At 41.6% G+C, this 11,768-nt stretch overlaps 1 long non-coding RNA gene across 1 annotated transcript; it reads left to right on the top strand.

Annotated features, from left to right (window-relative positions):
• Positions 1-248: 248 nt before the first annotated feature.
• On the top strand, positions 249-3,501 carry LOC116072803. Its single transcript, XR_004111556.1, has 2 exons — positions 249-401; positions 3,336-3,501. It is a non-coding gene; the product is annotated as an uncharacterized LOC116072803 (long non-coding RNA).
• The last annotated feature ends 8,267 nt before the right edge of the window (positions 3,502-11,768 follow it).

Genomic DNA, 11,768 nt, shown 5'->3' with positions numbered 1-11,768 from the left:
CAGGGACCACAGCCACAAAATTCAAGTATCCATTCATCAAATTTCCCGTGTATCTTTAGGGCATTATTTAAATGCTACTGACTGTAAGTGTACGGTTCTCACAGCTGTTCTAGGCTAGGCTCTGTCTCAAACACTTCCCAGGCCTTGGTTCTCATTTGCATGCTGTGGTTGCAATGCAGATATTAATATCTACCAGTAGAAGAAAGCAGATTCGACTAATTTAAATTAAGTTAAGGTTTCACATTGAGAAAACATCAGCTGTTGGACTCAGAAAATCGTTCCGTTTTCCTACAGAGAAACACAAAATCTTCCTGAGTCTGCGAAGGTTTAAATTTGATGAGGAGACAAGGATGCCTCCGATGGAGCAGGAAGCATTACCGCAAGCTGGCGTTGCTAGGGAGGTGAGTGTGGAGTGTCTGCGTCCTCTTGTCAGGACAGCTGGGAGAAGGAGTTACCCACCAGAGATGTGGCTGAGCTTCTCGGGGAGCACATTTGAGGTGGGGCATTTGTTAAATATCTTGAGGATTTTTTTAGATTTTACTTGAAGAGAATTGTAAAAGAGAAGAGGAAATACTGAGAAGAGACCTTGGGGGGCGGACTGGGGACTTCCTACACACAAGCACTCAGCACTCAGCACCCATGGTCTTGTACTTAGCCTACATGCTGGACCCAGTAATATTTCACTGCTCATAAAGGGCATGTCCACTTGGCAGACGCTGCTGTCCTTAGGGTTAGCTGAGCTTATCCATCCCTGTAAGATACTCATAGACGCCTAAATAATGTCATTGATATCCTCAGAGAGGAATGACTATGTCCAGTGTGTAGTCTGCATGATGGGCCCACAGGGCAGGACTGGAGCTCCCTAGTGCAGTATCTCAGACACAGACATGTCTGCCCATCTGGCCAATTACCTCACTTCCTTCTCTGCCAGGGTGGTTTCCAATTTGGTCAAGGCTAGGAGAACAGGCTTCTCTGAACACCACCCTTAAAGAACAATGGCTCTCCGCTGAGTTTAAGACCCAGGTCACTGACCATATCGGATCAACCTGAGAGACTGCCACAGACCATCAGACTAGAAGCTTTCCAACTCCTCTTGGAGTCCTTTAAGTTCCTGTGTGATGGTAGCTGGAGATAAGAGGATGGACCAGTTTTAACTGCCCTCCTCGGCTCACCCTCTTAACAAAAGAGTGTGTCCTCAGGTGATCCTGTAGGTATCTCCCTGGGTGTGCAGTTATTCTCCCCCTGACCCCTTCCGCTTTCCATTATGTTTGTGCCCAGCATGCCTGTGTTACTACAGGCAGCTCTTCTGTGATTTTCATCTTCTTTTAAGCATTCCAAATCCCTCTAACTTTAAAGCAGTAATGTTTTCCGACTTTGGGTTACTTTTCTTATTCCTGTGCCAGGACACCTGACAAAAGCAACTTACATAAGGAAGGATTCATTCAGCTCACAGTTTGACTGTAGGGTAGTCCAGCATGCGAGGGCAGGCAGAGTGGCACAGCAGGTAGCAGGTCACGAGATGTGACGTGGGTCAGATTGCATCCACAATCTGTAGCAGGAAACATCAATGTTGTCATCCTTCCCTCCTCAGTCAAAGCTTCAAAGGGACACCCAGGGGTGTTTCCATAGTAACTCAGTGTCCATTTGAGTTGATGGTGAGAATTATCCCTCACACTTCTGGAGAGTAAAGCCTTATCTGTCTTGTTTACTGAATATCTAAGTGCCTGGCCCAGGTTTGCCACAGACATTAAGAAAAGAAGAAACTATATGAAGCTTTGCTACCTCGGTCTTTTTTTGAACTGGGGTACTGATGGTCACTTCCTTACATTGATGGACTATAGCACACCTATGTGTGCCGATTCTTCAAAGTAAAAAAATGCTTTATTGTTATGTGTTTAGCCTTCAGCCAGGACATGATAGGTTCTTTAGAAATATTTGTTTGTGAGAGAATTGTCTAGTTAGAAAGCTTAGTGAGGGTCTTGTGAAAGAAATGTCCCAGAGTTTTTAACATACAACACTGTTGCTATTATTATTATTATTATTATTATCATCATTATTATTATCCATTTGTTTTACTTTTTCATTTTATATCCCACTCATTGCCCCCCTCCTGATCACCTCCTCCAATAATCCTTCCCTCCATCCCCTTTTCTTCTCCCCTTTGGGTATCCCTCCACCGTGGCATGTCAAGTCTTTGTGAAGCTAGACTCATCCTCTCCCACTGAGGCTAGACAAGCTAGAGGAAAGTATGCTATACATAGGCCACAACACTATTGCTTTTCAATGACAATCAGCTTAATTATTCCTCCCAGATACCCCGAAGCACAAAGCAATCTTTAATGTTGAGTAGAATGAAGCCTAAAGCACAAAGCAATCTTTAATGCTGAGTAGAATGAAGCCTAAACCACTCCTCATGTCTCTCAGAAGACACAACTCACAACAAACTTTGCTGCTAGAATAACCTGTCATCTCAAGCTCTAGTTAGCAGCCACATTTATTATGGGCATGGTAAACTATCTGGCAAGAAAACATGAAGGAGGAAGCATCTATTCTGGCTTACAGTTCCAAAGTCCATCATGGTGGATTATGGCTGCTGGGGTAGCACCATCAGAGGCAGTGGGAGCTTATGCCACAGCTTGTTCACATGTTGCTAGGTCAAGAAACAGAATCAGGAGTGTGCTACTGGCTTACCCACAATGCCTGCCATCTAAGCTATACCCCCAGAGCTTCCACAGCTTCCCAAAATATCTCTTATCAGGTGGAGACCATGTGTTCAAACATATGAGCTTATGTCATGGTTCTACCAATGTGGGGGAAGTGGACAGTGCCATCAAACAGAAGACCTGGTAAGGTTGATGCAGGTTGAAAACCCTGGGAATTTTCATAATTGAGAATAGCAGGCTCCCAGCCAGGGTCTATCTGTCCTGGAACACATAACTACCACACATTGAGAGGGCCATGAGAATCTGTCACAAAGCATAAAAACCTAGAGTTCTCCATGCTAATGAGGTATCTATATAGGCCCTGAGTGTTCAGCCAATGAGCTTTCTTTCCATCCTGGGCATCCCTTCCTGCAAAAAGTTAATCCCTGGTTCACCCTGAGTAAGATATATGCATTCACACTCACCATAACAATAAAGCAGTTTGGACAAGCAAGGAGAATCTCCTTCATCAAGGATCGATGTGGGGTGGAGAGAGGGAGGCCTTCATTGTAAAGAGCAGTGCCTAAATCTCCTGGAGAAGGCCTCTCTTCCAGCCTCTGGGCTTTCGGCACTCACAAGAAGCCAGACCCGATTTGCTGATCCCCATTCCTGACTCCTTGTGGTCCCCAGCAGCATCTGGATACATAGGGGATTGAGAATGACAGCATCCATCAGAGACCCACTGTTTCTCACCTGAAGAAACACAGAGCTGGAACCTCCTATCTTGGACTTCATTCTGCCTTCCCTAAGAGACATGTTGGCAGTGCTCCAGCATCCCAGCAGCAAGGCAGACAGACAGCCTGACGTACCAATGCCTTCCTGAACCTTGGGCTTCCCAGTCTTGTTACAGTCCCTGAAGACCCTGTTCCCTACCTGCTTGTGTAATTAAAATAACTTCCTAGATTTACACCCTGCCTGATCCCTTTCTGGGGCTACTGCTCACAGACTTTGCGCATTTATTTCTGACTCTGACTAGAAGAACTGCTCGAATTTCACTCTTGAGCATTTGAGGCTCCAGTCCCGCTTGTTCCAAGAATCCACAAATCCTTGGGGACTTTTGGGCACTTTCACCTCTTCCTGTAACGTTATCAGTCCCACAGTGTGGGATTTCACACTTCACCTTTCACCTGCCAATGGGGCTTGCCTGTCTTGGTAGAAGAGCACGTGAAAGTGCAATTGAAATTTTATGTATTAGTGATTGAAGAAACACTTCTTGTACGTAAGTTCTGTCTTATTGCTTAAAAGTTGTTTCTTTATTCTGGCTAAATATATTCTGCCAAAAAGAAAGTCTGTGGGTACCCACCTCTTCATGCAGAAGGCATGCTTAAGTTCACTGCTATATGTTTGTCTCTTGTTTATCCATCTATCTATCCATCCATCCATCCATCTGTCCATCCATCTATTCATTCATTGAGGTAGGTTCTTGTGCCTCATGCTGGCCTTAAACTTACTATGTATCTAAGGGCAGTGACCTTGAATTTCTCACCCAATTTCCTCCTTCTCCCAGGTGATGAGATTTCAGGTGTGTCCCCCCCACACCTGGTTTATTTGGTGCTGGCTTTGAACCAGGAATTCATACATTCTGGGCAAGCACTCTTTAAGTTGAGCCACACTCCCCAGCTCACTGCAACAGCTCTCTCCTACCACTTGAACTTCCCTTCAATCCTTGGGTTTTGCATCCCAGCTTCACTGGGGCTGGAACCTTGACTTTGTTAGCATACTCGGTCTCACGTGTAGCCTCTGATTCAGGTTGTCATATGCTTCCTTGGACACTGGTCACTTGCTCTCTATCACTTGTGTGGTCATTTTGATGATACCTGCTGTGAGAGCTGGAAGACCCTTGTTTAGCTTCTGAAGTCAGAGGGTCCAATTCGAATGGGTGCCGAGCGACCTGAAGTTCAAGTGCAGGCAGATAAGTGTAATTCCAAGAAAGAGAGTCCCTTGTCAATTTAAGATCTCAGGACACAGAGTGAATAAAAAGTTGAAGACATGGCTGCAGTCTTCTGAACTTGGAGAAGCATCTGACAGGTGAGAGAAAAAAGAAGAACACAGTTTCTTATTTTTGAAAGAACACCCATATTTCATCTTCTCCAGGGAGCTGCCATAAAAGAGGCTTTTGGACAGATTTTCTTAGTCATAACATTCCAGAAACCGGATTTGTTCTCTCCAAACTGATAGGACTGCCCTGAGGAGATGAAGAGAGTTTCAGAGAGTGGTGCATACTTTATCAAACTGCCCAGATTCCTAGGGGACCTGTCACTGGTTCCACAGCACATAATGAGGTGCGATGGAATTATTTGTTCTTTCTGGTGCCAGAGGGAGCCAGCACAGGCTTGTGAACACCAGCTCCTTAACTCGGCATCAGTGTAGAGGCAAGAGGTGCCAGAACCAACAGGCAAAGGCAAGCTTTCTGTTTGCCGTTGAGTGTCCCTCTTAGGTGTCCTTGCCAAATGGTGCTGCTTTCAGGAGACTGTGTAGATTATCTGCTCAGGCGACAGCACAGTGTTAGTGCATGTATGCGTGAGAATGCGTGTAGATTTGATGAGTGGAGGGAGCAGACATAGGAAACACTGCTTCACTACACCACTGGACATCAAGACATACAAGGTGTGAGAGCCCAAGTCACACACCATTGGCCCATTTACTGTATTTTGTCAGGAGGGTGAAGCTGGGTAGAAGGATGCCATGAGGAGACAGAATCCAGGAAGTTACTTGGTAAAAATAAGAGAATAGATGCCGAGGGGGCAATTCTGAGAGGCCTGGGGCCCATGGGAGCTAAAGCTTCTGAGGAAAGCATCAAGTCATGGAGCTCTCCCGAGTGGGGGCTAGTGCCTTTCCAGAAGAGGGTCCTAAATGACCACTGGCACTGTCCATCATGTGGGGTTCCATGGAAAACAGATGTCTGTGAAAAAATAGAGCGTTACTAGGCACCAAATTTGTCAGCGCCAGGATCTTGAATTAAAATTAAATTAAATCCATTAGTTTATTAGCCTCCAACTTTGCAATATTATATTATGAGAGCCTGAATTGACAAGGGCATCAAGAACTACTATCTCATTAATTCTGTGGACAATGTTTTATGGGCACCTACTGGATGACATGTTTAATATATATAAGTGAAAAATGGGGACAAAAGTCTCCATATTCATGATAAAAAGTAACCTTGTCCTTCAGTGACACACTTCTCTTTCCAATATGCAGGCTTTCTACATTGGGTTCTTCTCCAATTTTATGTAGACAGATTAACCTACAAAATAATTGAAATTGAAATTGCTCACCTGGAATTAGTGCTGACCCCACAGTGTAAGTACCCAAGTTCACAGGATGCTCCCAACACCACATATCAATCCAGATAGAGCATGACTAAACTGTCAAATTTGGCTCTTGACTAGGAGACCCCATAGCACTCCATATAGGGTCAATAATTCAGCATATGACCTCATAGGATTCAGGGAAATACTTGGCTTCTATTTACCAGTCTATGGTGAGGATGTTATAAAGATATAAGTGAGCAGCCACATGAAGAGGTACATCTACTGGGGTCTGGGAGGTATGTATGCCCATTGGAAGTGGGTACCAATGGCATGTAGATGTAGGTATGTCCATGTGGAGTCAGGACACACCATTCTTCTAGTACATACATGCACTCACAGATACACACACACACACACACACACACACACACACACACACACAGGTTACCAACTAGCATTATCTAGGGTTTTGATGGCAGTTCTATTATGTTAGTATAATTGATTAATGTCTTAGTCAGGGTTTCTATTCCTGCACAACATCATGACCAAGAAGCAAGTTGGGGAGGAAAAAGTTTATTCAGCTTACACTTCCACATGGCTGTTCATCACAAAAGGAAGTCAGGACTGGAACTCAAGCAGGTCAGGAAGCAGGAGCTGATGCAGAGGCCATGGAGGGATGTTCTTTACTGGCTTGCTTCTCCTGGTTTGCTCAGCCTGCTCTCTTATAGAACCCAAGACTTCCAGACCAGGGATGGCACCACCTACGAGGGGCAATTGAGAAAATGCCCCATAGCTGGATCTCATGCGGCACTTCCCCAACTGAAACTCCCTTCTCTGTGATAACTCCAGCCTGTGTCAAGTTGACACACAAAACCAGCCAGTACAATTAAATTATTAGTAGCTGGTAATTACTCAATCTCAGCCTTACTCCAGGTTCCAAGTCTTTAATCATGCTTTGGTTTACTGACAACCAGCTTCCAACCTGAAGCATTCTAAAGACCAGACCTCCTGCCGCATCAATCAGTTATCCCATATACAAAATGAACTCATCACTCTAGAGAGACCAGGCATCTTTCAATTCTTGTATCAGGAACACCATTGGCCCATTTACTATATTTGCATGTGTGTGTGTGTGTGTGTGTGTGTATAGTGTATATATGTAACATGTACATATATACATATATAATGTATATATTATGTCACAACATCAGAATAAGGCTTACATTTTGGAGGGGATACATACACAATAAGAAAAGAAAAATTAGCTCAGTATGAATATTAGTTATTTTTGTTGCTGTTATAAAAACACTATGGTTAAAAGCAACTTACAGAAGAAACTATTTATTTTAGCTTACAGTTGCAAGCGAGAGTCCCTAATGCTGGAAAAGACCCAGTGGCAGGTGGTCAGAGCAGGAAGCTGAGCAATCCATTCTCAACTGCAGAGCGGAAGCAGAATCCAGATTGGAAGTGGGTGCAGGCATAGTCTCCCAAAGCCCACCGCAGTGACCCAGCGATGGACTGTCTCCAGTCAGGATGTGCCTCTTCATAACCTCCCCTAAACAATGCTACCAACCGGGGACTATGGGGGATGTTCTCCTTCACACACCTCACCTATTAGAGAATATTAGTGTTATGAAATGAAAAGAAAATCTAGGAATGTCTCAGTTTGGGTTGTGTTCACCCAAAAGGATACTGGAAAGGCAAAACTTTGGTGCATGTGGCTTTTGTGGGGATAGACTAGAAAGCATGGTTGAGGGACCGGGAACTGGAAATGGAGAGGGGAAGAGAAACTGTTGGCTAACAGGTGATTAACTGGTGCTATGAGTGGAGGTTCCATCCTGCTGGAGACACTCTAAAATCCCATGAGATGCACCAGTAGGATCTCCCTGAGGGCAGGGAATGGGGTTGACTTACCCCATAGCTCCTTTGGCTAGTGATTGACAGCTGTCTAGGAAGCTGCCCCCCCCCGGCAGGCTTAGCAAGCTCAGCTGACTTAATTTCCCCCCTGCTGCTGCCTGCAACCAGCTTGGTTCTTTTGATTGGAACCTTGGTGTTGAGGTTCATTGCCTTCAAGGGTCCATGGCGTCCTTGCACCCTTGGGAAACTTACCAGAGTAAAAGTTCAGCATTGCTTCTACAGTCTTTGACTTTATGTTTGTAGAATTAGGACATTTTCATCCCCTCTTTAAGAAGCCTGATGAGGAAGGTAGGACTTGCATACTGGCCCCTTACACACAAGGAGACTCTAATCATAACAAGGATCTGTTGAATTTTCAAGTGTCCTCACAAGATTGCTAGGTTGCAGTTGTAATTTATCTTCACTAGATAAATCACAGTAGGGGATTTCCAAAGTTATCAGGATTGACACTGAAATGAGAAAGGTGTCAATTTACAAGACAATACATGCATGGACAATCAGCTTATTATGTATATAATCCTCTGCCTTCACATATTGCATAGCTGTTCAAGAAACAGTTGTTTCTAGAGCATAAGCAGCGGCTCCTCATTAACCTGCCAAGGTAAGAACAGCACTGAGTAGCGTTCATTTGCCAGGAGACAGCAGGTGGGGCTGCTCAGCACTGGTGGGCATCCCCAGTAAGTACAAATAGGACTGAATAAGTAAATATTGCCACTGGCCACAAACTGTAGTCAAGTAGAAGATTGTTTCAACATTGTGTTCAAAGAAGATAAGTCAACTAAATGCTCTCAAGATAAAAATATGCAGATTTTAACTTTCATTTTATGGGATAAAAATGCTTGATGAATTCTATTAAGCTAGAATAAAATATTAATATGTAGCATAAATGTTTTTATCATGCCAACAAAAGCATATCTTGAAATACTAGGCCAATGGACTTTATAACACAGCCCAGGGTAAAAGTATAACAGAGTATACATGTACATAGCATGTCTCCGTGCCGTACAAGTTAAACATGTACATAGCATGTCTCCGTGCCGTACAAGTTAAACTGAACTATGAAGGTAAAAGTATAACAGAGTATATATGATGAACATAGCATGTCTCCGTGCTGTACAAGTTAAACTGAACTATGAACTTCTAACGTGAAGACAGGTCTAAGGTATACAGACACAGACCAGGAGGGAAAGTTATGCGGTTTCTAGGAAAATATTGTTAGTGCTTTCAGGTAATTATAGACTTTTATCAAAAATATGTTTAAACTTTTAAAAAGGCAGGTGAGTATCTTCCTAGTGTGGTATTGTTTCTTTTTCAAACATTATACAGATCATGGTGGGTTCTACTGTGGAATTGGCCTCCAATATAGCATTCTTTTTTCTTTTTTTATTGATTTAAGTTTTATTGCATTACGATGAGAAAAGATACATAATTTCAATTTATCTGAGTTTGTTAACATTTAAAAACATGATTTAAGTAAGTAGAATTACATCACATTCTTCTTCCCCTTTTGGACCCCGACTCTTCCCAGAGACCCCCCTTCAATGCCTGCCATACCTTTCATTTTTTTATTTTGTCATATTCTTTAAAATTTATAAAATATTGTAACAATAAAAATGAGTAGTATAAAAGTTGTTTGATATAAAACAACAATCAATTGAACAGTCTTATGTAGATACTTGTCTACAGCAATGCTGAAAATACATACATTTTTCTCAATATAAATTTTAAATAGCTCCAAACATATTAACTGCATATTTTAAAATAATACATTGTAGCTAGTTTTTTAAATGAACATAAATAGATGAAGTCTTTTTTGTTGTTTGTTTGTTTTATTTTTAGTCGAACTTAAAATCTTGGCTCTTACTGTGGTACAAGTCCCAAATAAGAACAATTTTTAGACTTTGGAGTTCATTGCAATAAGGTTGTACTTCAAGGACCCTCACATCACCAAAGGATTTTACCTCCATCATAGTTAAGCTAAGAGTTGACAGTTCTGCTGCGCAAAGGAGTGCATTGTAGGCATGATTTTTGGATACAGATTTCCTGCTCTGGTCAAAGCTATTTGCCTTGAGTGATTGTCTTCATTCTCAGCCCACAGAGAACAGGTTACATTCATTTAAGTAATAGTGTGTGTATTAAGATGGTCTATCCATGAAGTCATTCACCAACTGTTTCAGTGAACAATGGTTCTGCTTGTATGGTGGCACAGAATTAGGTGAGGGTAAGAATCTGGTTCATTGGCTGTAATGATTTTGAAAAGCATTCATCTCAGAGAAAAAGTAACTTATAAAGTCTTTTTCTTCAAAATTGATACAATTGTTACAAACATCAAGCAAACCATTCAGTCTCACTCTTCGTTGTTCTCTTACAAGCCACCTCCCTAGTTAATCGTCTATGTTTCTTTGGGTATATAAATACTTTTGAAATCTATGTTTCTTTGGGTATATAAATGCTTTTGAAATATATAAGCTGTTCTGAAAGCCATAGTATAGTGTAAAAACATCAAATAAACAATCCTACTAATAGAGAGGCTGATAGAGGAGAAGCCTGATTTCAAGACCATTATGTGGTACACAGCAAGACACTGTCAAGTACAAACAAGCAGAAAGTGTATATGGATTGTACAATATTGGACCTATTTCTCCAATTGCCAAACTAGAGAGACCATTGGATGATAGTCAACAGATTTCTAATTCCTCATACTTTTGAATTTCAATTGATTAGGATATGTTGGTAATATTAATTTTCATATTAAAAGATATTAAGAAAAAGTAATTGTTACTTCCTGTTATTTTTATTGTTAGAGGTGGAATTATGTTTGTGTGGGTTTGTTGAAAGGAACTTTCTTGCTTCTTCTAGGGTGTAATTTTGCTCCTTATGTTGGTGTTTTCCATCTATTATCCTTTGTAGGGCTAGACTTGTGGAAAGATATTGTGTAAATTTGGTTTTGTCATGGAATATCTTGTTTTCTCCATCTATGGTAATTGAGAGTTTTGCTGGGTATAGTAGCCTGGGCTGGCCTTTGTGTTCTTTTAGTGTCTGTATGACATCTCCCCAGGATCTTCTAGCTTTCATAGTTTCTGTTGTGAAATCTGGTGTAAATCTGATAGGTCTGCCTTTATATGTTACTTGACCTTTTTCCTTTACTGCTTTTAAAATTATTTTTTTGTTTAATGCATTTGGTGTTTTGACTATTATGTGGCGGGAGGAATTTCTTTTCTGGTCCAGTCTATTTGGAGTTCTGTAGGCTTCATGTATCTCTTTCCTTAGGTTAGGGAGTTTTCTTCTATAATTTTGTTGAAGATATTTACTGGCCTTTTAAGTTGGGTGTCTTCACTCTTTTCTATACCTATTATCCTTAGGTTTGGTCTTCTCATTATGTCTTGCATTTCCTGGATGTTTTGGGTTAGGAGCTTTTTGCTTTTTGCATTTTCTTTGACTGTTGTGTCAATGTTTTCTATGGTATCTTCTACCCCTGAAATTCTCTCTTCTATCTCTTGTATTCTGTTGGTGATGCTTGCATCTATGACCTCTGATATCTTTCCTAGGTATTCTAACTCCAGGGTTGTCTCACTTTGTGATTTCTTTATTGTCTTTATTTCCATTTTCAGATCCTAGATGGTTTTGTTCATTTCCTTCACCTGTTTAATTGTGTTTTCCTCTAATTCTTTAAGGGATTTTTTTTGTGTGTTTCTTCTTTAAGGACTTCTTTGAGCTGTTTACTGGTGTTCTCCTGTATTTCTTTGAGGGAGTTATTTATGTCCTTCTTAAAGTCCTGTATCATCATCATGAGAAGTGATTTTAGATCTTAATCTTGCTCTTCCGGTGTGATGGTGTGTTCAGGACTTTCTATGATGGGAGAATTGGGTTCTGATGATGCCAAGTAACCTTGGTT

This window comes from Mastomys coucha, unplaced genomic scaffold (assembly GCF_008632895.1).
Source record: "Mastomys coucha isolate ucsf_1 unplaced genomic scaffold, UCSF_Mcou_1 pScaffold23, whole genome shotgun sequence".
Classification (NCBI taxonomy): domain Eukaryota; kingdom Metazoa; phylum Chordata; class Mammalia; order Rodentia; family Muridae; genus Mastomys; species Mastomys coucha.
The sequence above is the reverse complement of the archived record's forward strand: the minus strand, read 5'-3'. Positions and strand labels throughout refer to the sequence as shown.